Source organism: Lepisosteus oculatus, chromosome 9, assembly GCF_040954835.1.
Source record: "Lepisosteus oculatus isolate fLepOcu1 chromosome 9, fLepOcu1.hap2, whole genome shotgun sequence".
NCBI classification, from domain to species: domain Eukaryota; kingdom Metazoa; phylum Chordata; class Actinopteri; order Semionotiformes; family Lepisosteidae; genus Lepisosteus; species Lepisosteus oculatus.
Window position 1 is genome coordinate 15,978,775 of NC_090704.1, and position 14,090 is coordinate 15,992,864.

Here is a 14,090-nt window from a genome sequence, read left to right on the forward strand (position 1 = left end):
ATAGGGCGATCAGAAAAGAGGGCCCCAATGGAGGGATCATCCTGTAGGATGGAAAAGTTCTGGTTAATGGTCCTGGGGATAGGAAGTGTGTTAGGGTGGTAAGGAAGCACCAAAGGAATGCGGTTGTTACGGCGGGAGTTCCTGATCGGGTTGATGGTCCGGGGGGTGTTTTTGGCTCGGGCAAGGGCCCTGTCAATCACACTGCTGGGGTATCCTCTGTTGATAAAAAATGAGTACATTTCGAGGGCTTGGTTTTCGAAGTCGATGTCGTCGCTGCATAATCGTCGTAACCTAAGGAACTGTGAAAAAGGAAGAGAGTTTTTAGTGTGGTTGGGGTGAAATGAGCTGTACAGGAGGTAGCTGTGTGAATCCGTGGGTTTGTAATAAACTGAAGTGGACAGTCGGGGGTAGTTGATAGACAAGTGGATGTCTAGAAACGGAAGAGTGGTGGAAGAATTGGTCCTCACACTGCAGAATTGCAGAATTGGTCCTCACACTGAACGCATTCTCTTTCAATAATCTTTTTTACCAACAGGTCAGTGGAGTTGCCATGGGCACCAGAATGGGACCCAGCTATGCCAACATTTTTGTCGGCTGGGTAGAAGAACGCTTCTTCGCTTCCTACACTGGCTATGTCCCTGACCTCTACAAACGATATATTGATGACTGCGTCGGTGCCGCCACATGCTCCAACGATCAGCTTGAATTTTTCCTGCACCATTTCACCAACTTCCACCCGTCCCTCAAATATACGGTTAACATTTCTTCCACCACTCTTCCGTTTCTAGACATCCACTTGTCTATCAACTACCCCCGACTGTCCACTTCAGTTTATTACAAACCCACGGATTCACACAGCTACCTCCTGTACAGCTCATTTCACCCCAACCACACTAAAAACTCTCTTCCTTTTTCACAGTTCCTTAGGTTACGACGATTATGCAGCGACGACATCGACTTCGAAAACCAAGCCCTCGAAATGTACTCATTTTTTATCAACAGAGGATACCCCAGCAGTGTGATTGACAGGGCCCTTGCCCGAGCCAAAAACACCCCCCGGACCATCAACCCGATCAGGAACTCCCGCCGTAACAACCGCATTCCTTTGGTGCTTCCTTACCACCCTAACACACTTCCTATCCCCAGGACCATTAACCAGAACTTTTCCATCCTACAGGATGATCCCTCCATTGGGGCCCTCTTTTCTGATCGCCCTATCATCTCATATCGCCGACCACCTAATCTGCGTAACCTCCTTGTCCACAGCTCCCTTGACCGCCCTCAGCAACCATCCACACCAGGCACTTTCCCTTGCAAAAGAGCTCGCTGTATCACCTGCAAGTACACAGCCACCACCACACTCATTCAAGGCCCCTCAGGACAATTCCGGATCACCCAGACAGCATCTTGTACCTCCAGCAACCTTATTTACTGTATCTCTTGCAGTAAATGCCCAGCCATCTACATTGGGGAAACAGGAAGGAGACACGGAGACCGCTTCAGAGAACACGTCAGGGCTGTGAAGATTAAAGATCTCTCCAAGCCCATTGTTTCTCATTTCACCTCTGACGGCCACGACCACTCTAATCTCTCCGTCTGTGTTCTCAAAGACGGTTTTCCGAACTCATACATCAGAAAGACCACCGAAACTAAAATTATTCTGCAGCTAGGATCACACATTCTCCCTTCCCTTAACGACAGATTACTGTTCTTTTAAATTTTCTCCATTCATTGGAAGTTTCATTTCACACCTCTCTGCACCCATTCTGACTTCACACCTCTTGATTGGCCTCTCTTTCTGTCCCCTGCTCCCGCCTCTCACTCCTCCTCCCTCTCAACCTTTGTTCTCCCGCTACTTTACCTTTGCCTACTACCCTGTCTCTCTCACACCTGAAGAAGGCTCCACGGCCGAAACGTTGTGTTCTCTTTCTTCCTTTTTTCAGCATGGAATAAACCTATTACTTGTTCCTTATCCACCTATGTTGTTGAAAGTAATACCCTGACTTCTTTCAGGAAAAGGCTGTGTGAGATCCTTGAATCAACTGACTACTAACTACCAAACAAGCTACAGTATATGAGTCAATGAGCTCCTCTTGTTTGAACTATTCATGCTCTTAGGATTGTGGAGAGCTTTAGTGAGGCCACCTACCTAGTCTTAAGATATTCTACTAGACATCACTGCACCTGTAGGATTTCTATCAAATCATGACTTGCCTGTTTGATCAATGTGGCCTGCACTTCAATCTGTCAGGTGATTTACCATTCTTCATGTTGATATCTGTGTATTTAAACATGAATATATATTATGTATGATGACAAAGGCACTTTATACACTAATGTGCCTTTCCTGCCTGCTGTACATAACCCTGACATGGTCAGACCAATTCTCCCAACTTGAATGTTGCAGACTTTAGTTTTCTGCCTCTGTAATTGCTGAAAGGATATCCTGAATGAGGATGACATTACCTTTTGGATGAAATGCATGGGCTCTCTCTGATTCTACATCCATTATCTTTCTAGTGCAAACATGATCAAGCCCTTCAACAGGAAAATTAGTTATTTAGTAATGGTGCACTCACATTGATGCATCAATTATGTAGTTTTTCCATATCCCCTGTCTCCTGTGCTTAATTGTGTGGCTAATCAATTAGACGCTCACTTTCATTGCTTTGTGTCCAGCACCATTAATGAGGTTCAAGAGATCAAGGAATTATTTGACAAATTGGGCATATGCATTTTGTTGAAAAGGTTTAATTAACATATTGAAGCAATAAGAGTCAGACTTCTCATGGCCTTTCAACAGACAGCATGTTTGGCTTTCTGCCCTCAGGGTTAATGAGTCAATCAAATGTCTCATATTAAAGATGATTGTATCCCCAGGTGTGTACAACTCAGGGCAGCCCCAAGGGGAAGGACTGAAGGAGAGGGAGGCTGATTTTCAAATCAGTAGCAGTTTTTAACAGGAAATGTGCATCTCCTTTACAGCTATGCAACACATAGCAACATTATTAACCAAACAAAAAAAATACACGAACACACTCTTTTCACAGCTAACATGTAACAGACCTAATCTGAGAGTTATGGTTAAAGAAGGCTTTGGCATTACCTGCATCTGTCGCAGTTCAGAGTCTGATACATAGCAAAAAGAAAGTACCTCAGAATTTTGTAAAAACAAGCTGCTCTTGGAGGTATATGGAGAAGAAAGGACTATAAACAAATGTTCCACATCCTAAGCAGACAGAGAAAAGCCTATATAACAAGTTTCTGTGAAATAAGTTTGCAGAAACTGCATTTTACACCTTGAGGGACACAGCATTGCTTATAACTTTTAGTAGGGGTGTTACCCCAGCATCCTTGCCAAAATTCCCATTGGCCCTTACCAATCATGGCCTCCTTATAATCCCCATCTATGAACTGGCTTCATCACTCTGTTCTCCGCCCCACTGATAGCTGATGTGTGGTGAATGTTCTGGCGCACTATGGCTGCCGTCACATCATCCAGGTGGATGCTGCACATTGGTGGTGGTGGAGGGGAGTCCCCATTACCTGTAAAGCGCTTTGACTGGAGTGTCCAGAAAAGCGCTATATAAATGTAAGGAATTATTATTATAACTTATTATAACACCTACAAGAATATAATATATAATAAAGGATATAGGGACCGGAAAAAACATAATTATATGTGGTTAACTGCATTGCACATAGTTTCCATAATTACTGTTGTACTAGGTGCCTGTGTTTGTTCTTATTGTCTTGTCTCTCTGCCTCTGCTGCAGTGTGGGGAGAGTGAGTGTGGTCACTGTGTGGTCAACACAGATGTCCTGGGTTTTGGGCTTGCAGCTGTCAGAAAGTATCCATGAAGGAGAGATCTCTCCAGCACACAGAAGCCTCTCTCTTTTCGGGAGTCAATGCCCCTGTTTGGAAAGATAAATAGGGAAGGGATTCTCTTCTTTAGTAGTCCAGCTCTTATAGTGGCTGAGTGTGTATATGCCTTGGAATAGATAAAGATAAATAGTACAGGACCACTGTACTTCTTAATTTATATCACTGATCGAGATTATAAGTAAATTTGCAACTGATACCAAAACAGGAGGATTACAAAATATTTTAGAAGCTGCAAAATTAATTTAAAAAAATAGATACAATTTAAAACCGGCAAAATACCAGGCAGATTACATTGAATGGAGATATGGAAGTGCAGAGTACTTCATACTGGCAGAAGAACCATAAAATATAGATACAAAAAGAGAAGCACTGGGTTTAAAAGGTATAGAATAAAACAATATACTTTAGGTATTTATATTGACACAACATTTACATGTCATAGAAAATGTGGAAAAAGATAAACAGACTGCGAGTAGATAAAATACAAAGTGTTTAAGGTAATTTTCTAAAGTTTTAAATTTAAATCAAGGGATTAAAATCCTAAAATGCACTAGTAAAACTTTATTTTGAATATTGTAAATGATTTTGGTCACTGTGTAATAAAAAATACATTTCTGCTCTGGAATCAGAGAAAAGGTTCAGCCAGACAGATTTCCTGTATACACTGACAGACTGAGAAAGTAAAACATATTATTTATCAAAGGGACACGCTCCCCGTCCTTTTTCAACTACTCTGTCTGTTGTTCTCCTATACCTTATCTTCTGCTAATTTCCCTCTCTCCCTCACACCTCAAGAATGCCCCAAAGCCGAAACATTCTTTCCAGGCATGTTGTTGAAGCCTATACCCTGGCTTCTTTCAGAAAATGGCAGGATGAGACCTGTAGATCAATTTGCTACTCATTACCAAATAAACTACCTTTACCAGTTGGCCTCCTCTCATCAGTTGTAAATTATGCTTTTATACTTTTAAACTCCTAAGCATAATATTTCCACAGAATTCCAAAAATGTCTACAGTTTTGTGTGATCCTATTTACAGTTAGGATATCAGTCAATTGCCAACTGTTTTTGCTTATATTACTTTGTTCATTACTTGTATATTAACTGAAAGAAAATAGTTTCACCATGCTCATGTTCGGTTGTTCGGTTAAAACCTAATGACAACAGAGAGACTACAAACAGAATAAAACTGTGTCGTGTATTGCCTAACTGAGGGAATGCTCCCCAACCTCCCCCTTACTAGTCCAAGGAGTGAGCTAGGGAATTTGCAACTAGGGTCTAGGTGGGAAGTTGGGGTGGAGAAGGGATACGAGAGAGATATGCAAAGGAAGTCCTGGGTGCAAGAATTATGTCATGTAGGCAAGACAGATAGATACTCTATTGATCCCGTAAGGGAAATGTGGAAATGTGGAAGTGGAAGTGTGTGAGATTAGTATCTAAACTTCCACCTGCACTTCTATTGTAAACAGCATTAATCTTTTACTACCACTGCAACATATACAATACAATGTTCAAAATACAATGTATTTTTCCCACTTCTAATTGTGTTAATGCTACTTAAATCATATGCTATGTTGTCGTGCTTTGTGCATACTGATTCTGAGAAAATCCTTTCTATCTTTAATCACACAGATCTTGCCTGGGCACAGATGGGGAAAATGAAGTGAGAAGTATCCCATGCTAGTAAGAGATCCTCTGATTGTTTTCAGGATTGGAAGTGAGAATTGTAAAAACAGAGATTAAGGCATGATTCATCAACACCCTGTCACTGGCTTCGGAAATTGTTTCCCACACATAGCCTGGGCCTTGTATTTTTATTAGGATCTCCTCTACACAGAGTGAGGATTACAGATTGGAGGACATGCATCTAATTTTAGTCTGATTTCATGCTTCTCTAATGCACCAAGCTTCCCCTTTAAGGATTTTGGTGCCTGTAATCAACCCAATGCCACTCCTTTTGGAGGCCTTGCATGCCTCATTTTTCCTTAGTTTGTTTGATGATTAGAATAAAATGTACTTTTAGACTTTTGCATATTGAGCTTATTAGATGCTGTTTTATGAGAATTTATATTATATACTGTATATAGTATATATCAGTTATACTTTTATATGCTTTTATGATATATGATATAATATATATAATAAAAACTAATACTGTATATCAGTTGAATCTTCTTGCGTTGCTTATTATCTTAGTATCATATTGGACTTACTCATATTAGACTCTTGTATTGCAAGCATGTGATAGGTTAAGAAATATGAACTAATGTATTTCTACAAATAAGGCAAAGTTTTTATCTGTCTGCACAATGGTTGGTGGTTGTTAGTGAGAGAATTTGTTGAGGAAAGGAAATCTGGTTTAGAATTTAATTCATATTGCATGCAAACAGTGCATGCCAATTTTTGTAAAAATATTCTAGGTTTTTACTGTATATATGGAATTGCTACAGTAGCAGTAAAAATGCAAATTTATTGAGCTATAACAAATATTACTTCCAACGCAGGTTGTTGATTTTTCTGTTTAAAAATTCCATATTTACAATACCCATTGTTCACAGATCTTCCCCAACTGCACTTTAAATTCATGGTTTGAGTTAGCATTAGTTAAGCTTGGGCTAACATTACAATTAATGAATGAAGACTTCAGTTAGGGTGGGAACAAGGACTTCAGGATGTTTATAGACATATGTAGATGATCAAAGAGCTGAATATAGTGTCCTCAAATAACTCTCAAATTATTGTATCTATAGATACAGTAGAGCAATGTTCTTTCAATACAGTGGAGAAAGTACCCCTAGATAATCTTTTCTAAATCTTCAGAATGGATTTAATGTGTACAGTACATATCAATAAAGCAAAATTTTAATCAGAAGTAATTAACTTTAATTAACCACTTTATCTATTATTGGTCCAGGGTTTCTTATCAAGGAAAATAAATTAAATGAAAAGGATTTAAATTAAATAAATGATGTTATAAAAGTATAAAGTTAATTCTAATAAGCTTGATATACTGTATACCTGAGGTTTTGTTTACATCGAATCATGCTTTTACACTGCCACCTTAAGGAGATCCTACATTACTGTAAAAGCAAAAGGCCTAACCCATCCATTATAAAAAAAATTGCTAGGGATCGCAACAAATCAGCGTTTATCCAAATACATCATGGTACTGCACTCTGGATGAATGCCAATCCATCACAACAAAGAAAAAATTACTGATGCTAGTAGAAGTTTATATTGCAACCTATTCCAATTCCTATGTTTGTATGTTTCCTTTTTGTTTTAATCCGTTTTGCCTTAGTTTTGAATCAAGTGCATTTCCAGTTCTTTTTGTTACAGAATTTTACTTAAAAGATGGTCACCATGCCAATGAACCATATATGGTAGGTGACTCTAAAAGATCATGAGTATGTGTAATATATTGATCAATTAAAACAAGCATTTTTTTCAATTAAGGGAAGTCTGATTCTTCAAGGCTAAAGGGTATTCTGATTTCTGTGCAAAATGTCCAAATTATCTCTAAATCAGTTAATTTAGATGTTCACCTTTCCATTCACAACTGAATTGTTCCTGGTGTTTAGAAATTGATATTTTAGAAGTTACCTAGAAAACATCCAGGACCATAGCTGGAAACTGCTATTCTCAAAGTCACACTTGAATACCTTTGCTAAATATTCATGTGCAGTACAGTATATACAATAACATCTACTGTATACAGTTAAAGGAGGATTACTAGGTACTGATTATATTAATTTTTATGCAATCTGTACTTGCAGATTTGACCACATTTTCTGTAGCTTCTCAACAACACGTGGTATCACATACTTAGAACACTTTATATTATGTGGAATTCTCTACTTTGTGTTCTAGTCTACCCTGTATAACACAAATATTGCACAGTTCAGTAAGTTTTTTTTCAATCTAAATTGCCCTGGATAAAGGCACTGTCACAATCGTAAACCCCTCCTCTTAAGGATGCTCCAGCCCTTCCTAGTTTATTATTTAGCTCCTGCACCTGCCTCCGGTTCCAGCCCCCGTCCCTTAAAAGCCAGATGTTCCTGCCATTCTGGGCTCAGCTTTGGAAGATGGACGGAAGCCCACCTAACCGCGAGTCCAGGAGCGACTCGACGGTATAAGCTTCACAACGGCGTCCTGACCATCTGGGTCCGGGACTGGGAGCGTCTGGTCCTGTTATCCCCCCTTTATTCCCCCGACCCTTTGCTGGATCCCGCTCCGGCTTATAACCTCGTTTGTCTGTGTCAGGATGGATCACCCGGCTTTGGACATTGGCTTTCCCTGGATAATCTTACGGACTCCCATGGACTTGTTTGCCCTGGACACCCCCCAAACACCAGTGCACCTTGGACACGCCCCCTGTTCTTCTTCCAGCCACTGATCTAGTCTTTTTTCCCCGTGTTTGTCTCATACCCTTCTGGATTGTGCTGTCTGCATAGGGTCCTGAAAGAAGCTTCGTGATAGGCATTTACCAAATAATAACTTGCATGTAATTATCACTTTAAAGTACTTAACCAAATTGAGAATTTTTTTTTAGAAGTGAACACTTTAAAATGGTATGGTCAAACACATGAATTGGGTGATATCACACTCAAATGGTAGAACAACCACTCCATAATACTCCTTTGTTAAAACAAAGGAATGTCTGTTTGATTTATCCCTCCTCAGAATTGCTGTCACATCTGTCCAGTTATGCCATTTAATGTACAGTATACCTACTTCATTGTATTATAATTGTATTGCCACTAAAAGGACACAAAGCTACTGTTATGGTCAAGTTTATTGAAGCACATGATCACATCTTGTGGGCAAATAAGGAATTACTACAGCATGTCACAGGCAGCTCTAAATGTTACAAAACCATCATGTTTCAAGTGGTACCAACAAAATGGTATTACCAAATACAGCCATTGAAGTTTGTACAGAACTACCATATTTCAATATGTTAATTATGTTATTGCTAAAAGGATAACTATCAGGTTCGGAGTTAACCAGCCAAGCAGTCCTTCAACAGCTGCAGTTTGCATTGGATGCCACATTTCATCAAGCAGTTAATGACCTGCTGTGGACAAAATAAATACCACAGCAATGTCTGTGGTCCAAATCAAAGTAAACTTTTAGTCATTCCAAAACTCAATCAATGTAGTAGACAATAAAGAATAACAATGGCAGTCTAGTGACCAGCTTGGTTTATGCAGGTACCCCACAGTCATTTGTGGTCATCCTGCTGGTACTAGTATTACTCATGGAATTACTCAAGAACAGATCTTGTTTCTTAAAACTGTGTGTAACCTGTTGTGGTCATGTACATTGGTCTAGCAGCTTTTCAGGTGTAAAGTTAACCATTCAATGCTTTACTTCCTGAAGTCTGGAAAGAGTTTATTCCATTCAAGCAGGGTTTCATAAAGTAATAAATTTGACAGTGTTTTTGAGTACATTGATCAGACTGACATCCTGATGGGCAATTCCATTTTGTCTCTGTCCCTGTATACCAGGCCTGGAAGTCTAATGGTGTTATTTAACACAAGTTTGAGAAGAGATCAAATTCTCATTTTGCACTTGTGCTCCCCTACATATACTGTATTAAATACTCCTTGGTTGCCCACAGCTCTATAGGCATCTTTTCTAGCTCCCCTCCCTCCAACCCAAGCTTCACCATAGTAGCTGCCTCCCTGGGTCATTCCTTATACTGTAAGTAACAGGAGTTTGACAGCAGAAGAAATAAGGTTCTTGATCCCGAGATGAAGTAAAACAGATGAGTTTATTGCATGCAAGGAACAATAAAGCCGAAGTCTTGTTTCCCGCAAGAAACAACAAAACCGAAGTATTGTTCCCCGTACTGTTACAAACTTTTGGTTTATATAGTGTCTTCTTCTCCGTTTCTGACGTCACTTGGTCTGATGGTAAAGAGGGGGGTTCATGGTATTTGGCCAGTTTACGATGTTCTGGACAAATGGTCAGTTTAAGATTACACCCAGGGGGGTTCCTAGCTTGCATCTGCAATCCTTATCAGTTAACCCCCTTTCCTGCCATAAACCCCAGCTTGTGACTTAGAAGTCTAAACCTCATACAGAAAGGATTAAATTCAAACCCCCGTCTTCACATCTTTCTTCATTCCCCCCTTATAAAATACCGCATACGTCAGTGTATCCTATTTTTATACATACAATGTCAGGGCAGATCTTTCCTTTCTTGGCGAACAGGTATGTATTGCCATGACATTGTACGTTCCACGGTTATAGCAAGATGTGATACATGCTTTTGTGCATGTGATGATTACAATAATACATATAAACAATACTATTCCTACAAATAAACACTGTAAAAAGGTTCCACCCCAGGCCCCAAACACAGACTTTACCCAAGACCCAATTCCCCAATTTTCAGTATAATAGTCCTGATATTTCTGTCCCTCATTTTAAATGTGTTGGGCCAGATCTGAGATGTGCTTAGAATTATCAGGAATATATGTGCAGCATTCAGTGCCAATTACTGCACAAGTTCCTCCTTGGGCCGCCAGTACATAATCTAAAGCTAGTCGGTTCTGCATGGCCACTGTTCTGAGGGCTACCATCTCATCATTAACAGCCTTCAGACTAGACGAGGTAGAATTTGCTAATTCTTCTAAAGTCGAGGCCATTTGAATTAACTCTCGACTCAGAAAGTTCATGCCGGCTTGTGGAAATATTATACCTAAATAATATTCCCAATCAGCCAATTTTCTTTGTGGTCTGTGGTTAGGTCCGAAGGGGCTGTGGGTTTGAACACGGATATGAGGAACCACATATCCTAAATAACATGAGCCAGACCACTGGGCTGGCAACCATGGGTAGGCTCGTTTTCCACAAATGAAATATGTTCCGTTTGGCGCTCCCCATGCCTCTGAAAATAAGAAGCTTATACTGAATTGTGGAGTGTGTCGATCCCATCCTGGAATTTGGAAGGTAGAGGTGGATATATTTGTAGCGATGGTAAGGTTGCAACGACTCCATCCAACCAAGAGCAGACCATTAGCGTGCTGAAAACATATGTTTCCCTCACGTTCCTTATTTAGAGTCAGGTATGGTGGTGTATGGCTTCTGTTATATTTAGGAGCGTAAGAGCCTGTAAAACTCGTGGGCTCTAAGCCTCTCTCCTGTAGATATTGTAATGTTGTGGAGGTTAAAGTCGTGTTATGGCAACCCCCATAGTTTGTCATATTAAAATCTCCTAAATTATCCCAAATGATCATGCCTATGACTTCCTCGAGATGCCAAGGAATGGCTCCCATAGGAAGTCCTCCCTGTACATATTTGGGTAATGCGGCACACACCCAGCAGGCACTTTGGTTGGTTTTCTTAGCTGTCAGATAGGAGAGGCCTAAAAAGGAATTAATTCCATGTTCTCCTTTGTGGGAGAGATGATCATTAATTCCTGCGGAACATAGTCCTACAGCAACAATTATCGTTATTAACAGAAATGATTTCATTCTGAGTCTGTAACTGGGGATGAGGCTCGTCGGCAGTGTGACGCATGGATCCAGCGATCTTTTCCTTCCACTCGAACCGCAGACTCGGTTGTCAACAGGATCTGGTAGGGTCCGTCCCACCTGGGCTGGAGAACCTGTGAAGGAAATTTCCTGATCCACACCCACTCTCCTGGGATGAGGTTGTGCCCTCCTTCAGGTGGTGGTCCCCACGCCTCCAGGACCTGCTCGCGGGCTCCTTGGGTGGCCTCTGTAAGCAACTTGCAATAATACAAAGGAATGGTTGATCCATCTGAGGAAACCCCAGTCTCAGCACCTGTAAGAGAACTTGTTTCAAATTATTACAGGCGGCTTTTGCTGCGGGAACCAAGGCAATCTTGTCCTTGTACTGCACTCCCCCCTTAAGCAGATCTGTTAAGAGTTGTGCTCACCCTGTAAAAACATTGCACCCTGTTAAAATTTCACAATGCTAGACACAAAAGGGCCTTATCATGACTGCTTCTATTAGACACTCTAAAGCTGAAGCAACTCAGACTTGTGGGTTTCCTCGTCAGGGGAAGCACTCAGAATACCATCAACATACTGAGTGATCACAGTCAGTTGAAGCCACGTGATACCCTGTTCTGGATAGTCATTCTTTGTAATGCATAATATTCCAACCCAATAGATCTGGGATAAAACCACCCATAAAAATCTGGTACTCGGCAAGTAAAACTTGCTGTCCCAATACTCCTGTGGCCTCCTGCTGTCTTCCCATATACATTAATCTATAGCACACTGTTGAACAGAGGAGTGAAACAAGCATGACAGTAGTGCTCCAGTATCCCCTAACAGAGAACCCAACACTCCATTAACAGTACATTTTTAACCACTGGACTGGGACAGACTTAGGGAGGCTACAAGGGATTTACAGGATCTAATCGTTAGGTATACAGATCTTCTCACAAGACGTTATTCTCCCCAGTCTCGATTCTAAACCTACAGCGTTTCAGCATGTCTGGTTTCGAGACATTCGAATAAAACCAAATTGTTTCCACTATTGCAACTAATTGTATAAAAATACAAAAACTGTTTAACTACTTTTACGTCCACCCGTACTGTACTTATACGTTTCAGACGCTCTTATATTTTCCAATCTCCTTGATTTTCGTCAAGTCTCTTTAGTTACGTCTGGCTAAACACGCTCACACCGTCATTTAGTATACCAAAACTCACAGTTACACACATACATGCCGGCACACAAATTCATAAAACACACATACACATCGAGAATATATTTTTCTCTTCGTACTACAATGTGCTGTATTCTTGTTTTACTACTACATTAATCCTTTTAATTCCTGAAGCGCACTCCACGTTCGCTGCATTTCTAATTTCGGGTGTGGTACTTTAGCCCACCGGTCAATATCTTCCGGTTTTGGATTTGATCATATGGGGGAATCAGGGAAGGTAGGTGCGAGTGCAGACCCCCTCGACGCGGTGCAAGACAGTGTTAGAGTGGCGCTGTCATCAACGGCGCCAGCCCCTGCTACATCAAGTTCTTTTCCCACTTCGAGTGAGAGTACAGATCTGCGGGCGCCCTCCCTCTAACAGGGGAGACCCTGATCCGTCTTTATCACACTCATACCAAAAGTTATCCCAATCAGACCCCCCTTCTCCATATGGCCACTGTGGGAATTGATCCCAATTATTTTCGTTTCCTGCCTGTTTGTTCCCCTGTGGGAGAACAGGATATAACTTATTTTTTCTATACTCTTTCGTAGCGAGTAAAGTATCTTTTCTTCCGGGTTTTTGTTTTCCCCGTAAACACACTTTTAGGTCACATCCCAATTTCTTTCTTTTTTTTTCATGTATCTGCCACCACTGGTGCCGGCCGTGCACCAGGGTGGGAGCTACATGCTTGTGCTTTTGCAAATCAATGCTCATATTCTTTCTTTACAGGCGTCTTCGCCCCAGACTCCCTCTGACAAACTCAACTTTTCGCATATTTTTCTCCCTTTTTTGTTCCCGTCAACTTACACTTTTCCGATATATAAACGGACCCTTCCACCACTTTCTCAAACCATCAGTTAGCACACATGTTCGATCTTTTTAAGATTTACTTTTGTCGTGTGTGAGGTAACAGCTCATTCAGTAGGGGGATGTTTTCACTTGGAAAAACCTGTGCATTACTGCACTCATTCAGCTAAGGGCATCTGTTACCTTCAGATCTAAATGCCTCTCAGAGACTTTAGAGGACTTACACAACACTGTTCACAGGTAAGGAACGAGACCTCGAAAACCCCCTTTCTTGATCAGTAATTCACCATTCCCAGAACGCCAGCATCGCTGCTTTTGCCCCGGGGTGGACTTACGCACTGAGCTCAATCAGGGCGATTCTCGGGTCTCAAAGTCTTTTAAATCCTGCTACTTAATGCTTTGCTCTTTTATTATGAGGTGTGTTTATGTTAGTGTCGCGCGTGTGTATATGTATTTCACAAACAAGGAAAACACCAAAAACATACATACATATCTATCTCTTCTACTCCTGTTTCCTTTAAAACAAAAAACCACGCCACGCCAATCCGTGCACGATCAAGGCGTAGCTAATCTCAGGACCCCGGGCGCAATTAAGGCCCACACCGATCCTGAGCCTCAGAACTCCGGGCGCAATTAAGGCCCACACCAGTCCTGAATTACGTGCATTTAATGCACCACTCAGCTCCAGAACCCCGGGCGCAATTAAG